The following is a 6,000-nucleotide window of genomic DNA, read 5'->3' as shown; positions in this document are numbered from 1 at the left end:
TCAAATAAATGAATTCAAGAATTTTTAATCTAGTAAAAAGAGAAAAAAAATACACTAATCTAACTATCCATACTATACATTGTTTCTATTCAATCCATACAAACCAAAGTGCTCATCTTGCAAGATGACTGTGACAAAGTTGCACACCAAAAAGAGTTGCTTTTCTATTCAAATTCATGCAAATGAGCGTCCAACTCCTCAAATAGGTCATGGTAAATCTTATATACACTAACTCCATTAGTTCCATTAGTTTGAATAGTTCCATAACTACTAGGGGTTGTAAAGCAACTTTTCAAGAAATATTGTTATCGCAACTTTTGCAACTTTTTGCATCTCCTTCTCAAACTTGTCTTGGACCTTCCAAATTGATTCCTTTTGGTCACATTAGATATTTTACCACATTTTAACCCTTTTCCAAGGTTTCTCCAACCATGTTGGGCTCCAAGATCAATTTTACACATTTAGAAGCAATTGAGTAACTTTCAATCACAAGTTAACAATTTTCCTCCTAACCACCTAATTGATCACTCTACCACACAAACACACCCGTAGGATCCTAAATGTCCTTTATTCAATAGTGACTTAGCTAGATTCACTACAAGCCAAAATTGAAATAGGAGAACAAGGGTTTTAATTTTCCTACCTTAGGTTCTCCTGCACCATTCTCCCCTAAAAACAAGAAGTCAAGTTAGACCAAAAGATAGGAGATCTTCACTGATGCCCCATTTTTTGAATTCAATTCTAGATACCCAAGTAGCCTCTGATTCTAGTAGGCATTCCCATTTAATGAGGTGTTCAATGTAGATCCCATGTCTGGTCTTTTTCTTGACCATAGAGTCTCAAATTTTCTCTCCCTTTTCTTATTTCTTTTGTGGTATAGCCACTTCAATGAGGTCCTTGTCTACCTCTATACCTTGATCCTTTTATGGTATGCCTAGATCCTTATGCTTTATGAGATCTTGCACATTGAATATAGGAGAAATAGCCAACTTTGAGGGTAACTCCACCTTATAGGTATTTTTCTCATATTTTTCCAAGACCTTGCATGGTCCTATCCTTCTCATCTAGAGCATTCTTGGAACACCTTTTTGTAACCTTATCTTGTTGAGTTGAATCATCACCAGATTCCCTACTTCAAATTTTAGGTCTTTCTTCTTTTCATCCCTCTTAGCCTTAAGTTTTTGGTTTGCATTAGTCAATTCCTTCTTAACTTGGTCATGGAAGTCCTTCATGGACTGAAAAAAGTCCTCAACATGTCTACTCTTCCCAATCAAGTCTCCAAGTTCACCGAGCTCACATACCCCTCTAGGGTGTATCCCATACACTATCTTAAAAGGACTTTTTCTAGTAGTCCTATTTACACTATCATTATAAGAAAATTCAGCTCAAGATAGAACTTGATCCCACATTTGACCATACTCATTAGTCAAGCATCTTAATAGGTTTCCCAACACCCTATTGATGACCTCTTCTTGGCCATCTATTTGTGGGTGGTATGCAAAATCAAAGGATAGGTTTATACCCAAATTTTTCTGTAGGTTCTTTCAAGAAGTGACCCATGAATTTCACATCCTTGTCTAATACAATGCTTAGTGGTAACCCATGCATTCTCAATACCTACTCAAAGGAGAGTTGAGAATTATGGCTAGCATCATGAGTTTTTTGCAAGGTATGAAATGAATCATCTTGCTAAACCTATCTACAACTACAAAAACACTATCAAAACTAGAGTTATTTCTAGGAAAACTAGATATGAAATCCATGCTAATGCATTCCTATGGCCTATTTGGTATAGGCAGTGGTTGATAAAACATAGCATTTGTATCAGTCCCCTTTTCTCTTTGACATACTTCACATTCCTTCACATACTTCTTCACATCCCTTTTCATCTTAGGCCAATAATAGAACCTTCTAACCAACTCCAATGTCTCATTAAGGTTAAAGTGCCCACTAAGATTTACATTATGTTTCTCTTGCAACAGAGTTTCTTTCATGGACCCTCTAGGCACACACAACTAACTTCCTTTGAAAAGAAGTCCATTTTACAAAGTTTAGTCTATGTATTGACTATGAAAATGATTGTTAAATTCTACGCATACCTTATAGGCCATTGAAAAATCTTCATAATCCTTGTATAGATCTTTGAGGCTATCCACTCCAATGCTCTACAAATGAGCCTCATTAACAGTCAAGAACCTTCTACTAAGTGCATCAACAAATTTATTTTCTTTTCCCTTCTCATGCTTAATAGTGAATGTGTATGACCGTATAAATTCTACCTAGTTGACATTATTGTGACTCAATTTATCTAAAGTGTTGATGAAGCTTAGGGCCTAATTGTTTGTGCATACTACCAATTCCTTAGGCAAAAGATAACACCTCCATTTTTTAAGGACTTGTACCAATGCATACAAATCCAAATAATAGGAAGAAGACTTCTTCTTGGCCTCATTCAAATTTTCACTAAAAAATACCATTGGTCTTCCTTCTTGATTGAGTACTACCCCCACTACAACATTACTTGTATTACACTCCACAGTAAATAGTTTGTCAAAATTTGGAAGAACCAAAATGGGTTTGGTTTCCACCTTTTTCTTTAGTACCTCAAGCCCCCTATTAGCCTCGTTAGTACCCTTAAAATTGGTCTTCATCCCACCCTTGATAGTGTACATAATAGGTGCACAAATGTCACTGAATCCCCTAATAAATCTCGTATAAAATTGAGCCAACCCATGGAAGCTTCTTACCTCAATCCTTGATTTTGGATTAGGCCAATTCAAGATAGCTTCTACCTTGCTTGGATCCATATTTAGGCTTCCCTTTAAAACCAAAAATCCTAAGTACACCAATTCTTATTTTATGAATTTACATTTATCTAGATTGATGGATAACTTCTCCTCATGCAACCTTTTCAACACAATTTCTAAGTGCTTCAATGGTTCTTCCTTTTTCTTTCTAAAGATGAGGATATCATCTAGGTATACCACTAAAAATCTACCTATGCAGTCCTTGAGAACTTCATTTAGTAATCTCATGAATGTGGTAGGTGCATTACTAATCCCAAAGGGCATGACCCACCATTCATAAAGACCCTCTGTGGTTTTGAATGTTGTTTTCCACTCATCTCCCTCCTTGACTCTAATTTGGTGGTAACCACTTTTCAAGTCTATCTTAGTTAAGTAACTTTCTTCACCTAAACAATCCAAGAGATTCTCTATTCTAGGAATAGGAAACTATACCTAATAGTCATCCTATTTATTACTCTTGAATTAGTACATAGTCTCCACTTACCTCCCTTTTTAGGGGCTAACACCATTGGTATTGCACATGGGTTGATGCTCTTCCTTATCAACCTTTGATCAAGCAATTCCTATACTTTCCTAGGAATCTCCTTGTTTTGATCTAGAGTCATTTTGAGGAAACTTTGTTTGGTAAAGATTCTCTTGATATGAAGCTAATTTGATGATTGATGGCTCTTTTAGGTGGCAATGTAGTAGGACTTCCATCACTGACTATGTCCTTGAATTGTTCATGCAACTCCACCACTTCTATAGGTATTGGCTCCATCTTAGGTTTCTTTTCCTCCTTAGGCTTGACCATAATGAAAAATGTCACCTTATCATTCTCCTTCTTGAGGTCACTAAAAAACTCCTTCCCACTAATTAACAACACATTAGGGGTTATTGTCTTTGTCTCACATTCCTCCACTAGTGATTGAATATGATAAGTAAACCCCATCCTTTTAAAAAGAATAGGAGTTCTTCTCTCCATGATGTATGGCTTTCTTGTTATACAGTCATGGCCTATCCAAAAGTAAGTGGCAAGCATCTAGGGGTAGTATGTCACATACAATTTTTTCTTTGTAACCTCTTATGGTGAAATCCACCAAAGCTTCTTCATTCACCAAGACATTATGCCCTTTGTTCAACCAAGTTACCCTATAAGGATGGGTATGGGGAATATTTTCTAGTCTCAACTTATTCACTACCTCTTCTGAGATAAAATGTCTATAGAAATTGAGATTATAATCACCTTGCACACTTTTCCAAGTATCTTGCACTTTAATCTGAATAGAACCCTCCTTTGTTTGGGTTCCTCTCTGACTGGTTCTTCAATTAGGATTCTTTTGAACACTAGGTTCTACCCACTCTTTGAGTCCAAGATCACCTCAAGAGACCTTACATACTTGCATCTTCTTATACATAGTTGATCCTTTTCTTTGATTGGGAAGTGGATCCCTTTTTAGGGCATCTATAGGTTGGGTGTCCTAACTAACCACAACTATAGCATTTCATGTTGGTGAAATGGGAACCTCTACCTACTATTCCTCTATTACTCCCAAATCATTTGCATCTATTTGATCCTCCTCTTGAACTAGAGTCACCACTTTTCTATGAAAATTTAGTGTCACCTTGTGACCTATTTCCATTGCCTCTTCCACCATAACCACCTTTATCTCCTCTAGAATCTCTTCCTCTTCCTCTAAATCTAGATTGACTATCCTTCTTCTTCTTACCCTTATCTTCCACCTTAAGGGAAAGTTGAAAGAATTTGTGTACAGTATTAGGACTCAAAAAATTGAGTTCCTCTTGTATATTCCATCTAAGCCCATTAAAATACCTTGAAACTTTAAGACTCTCATCTTCTTTCACCTTAGACCTCAGACACAACTTGTAGAATTCCTTTGTATAGGTAGCCGCACCGAGTTATTTCTGCCTCAAACTTTGTCTCTTCTTGTGCAACTGGACTTCATAATCCTCTAACAAGTAATTCTATCCAACTTTAGCTTCCATGGATTTCCAAGAAGCTATGGGCTTCCTTCCTTCCTTCTCTCTCTTTGATTGTAGGAACTTCCACCAAGTTAGGTATGATACCCTCATTCTAGACTTGGCCACCTTCACCTTTTGTGCTCCTGAGACACCTTCACATTCAAAGTGATTCTCCATCCCTTATATCAATTCCATCGCTAGTTTTGGCTCCATTTTTCTACTAAAAAATGAAACTCCCTCCAATGCCTTCCCTCATAATGTATTGATTGCTTTAAGGAAGGGTTCTTCCTGAAATGGTTGATCAACTTGTGGAATTCCTTTATATAGGTAGCAATATCAAGTTATTTTTTCCTTAGACTTTGTCTCTTCCTATGCAACTGGACTTCATAATCCTCTAGCTAGTAATTCTCTCCAACTTTAGCTTCCATGGATTTCCAAGAAGCTACAAGCTTCTTTCATTCCTTCTCTCTCTCTCTCTCTCTCTCTCTCTCTCTCTCTCTCTCTCTCTCTCTCTCTCTCTCTCTCTCTCTCTCTCTCTCTCTCTCTCTCTCTCTCTCTCTCTCTCTCTCTCTCTCTCTCTCTCTCATTATAGGAACTTCCACCAAGTTAGGGATGATCCCCTCATTCTAGAATTGGTTGCCTTCACCTTTTGTGCTTCTAAGGAACCTTCACATTCAAAGTGATTCTCCATCCCTTATATCCATTCCATCACTAGTTTTGGTTCTATTTTTACACTAAAAAATGAAACTCCCTCCAATGTCTTACCTCCTAATGGCTTGATTTCTTTAAGGGAGGGTTCTTCCTGCAATGGTGGATCTGGTTTAGGTACTTCATCCTTAATGGCTATCAACTTTTCCTTATCATCATCATCTTTCAATCTTTGTTGGCCTTATTAGACTTTTCTGCCACTTCATCGAGTTTTCTCTTCATAGCTTCTTGAGTTTCTTTGAGGATCCTACTCTCCTCCTTTTGTTCTGTCACCTCCTTTTTCAAATCAGCATTAGTCATGATGGTTGTTTCGCCCACTGACTCTATCATGTACAATGTCCTAACCTAAATCTTTTAGTGCTCTAATACCAATTTGATAGGGAGTTTCCAAGATAACCCTATTAGTTAGGGTTTTCCAACTCTAGACCTTATTCTCCAGGCCTACTACCTAGGGGTCACTTCAGACACAAGTACCACTTAGGAGACTCCATTCTATCTCCTAGCCACAAGAAACTGCTGACCA

This window comes from Cupressus sempervirens, chromosome 1, assembly GCF_028749045.1.
Source record: "Cupressus sempervirens isolate cs-2001-9-10 chromosome 1, ASM2874904v1, whole genome shotgun sequence".
NCBI classification, from domain to species: Eukaryota; Viridiplantae; Streptophyta; class Pinopsida; order Cupressales; family Cupressaceae; genus Cupressus; species Cupressus sempervirens.
This window is presented reverse-complemented; position numbering follows the sequence as displayed.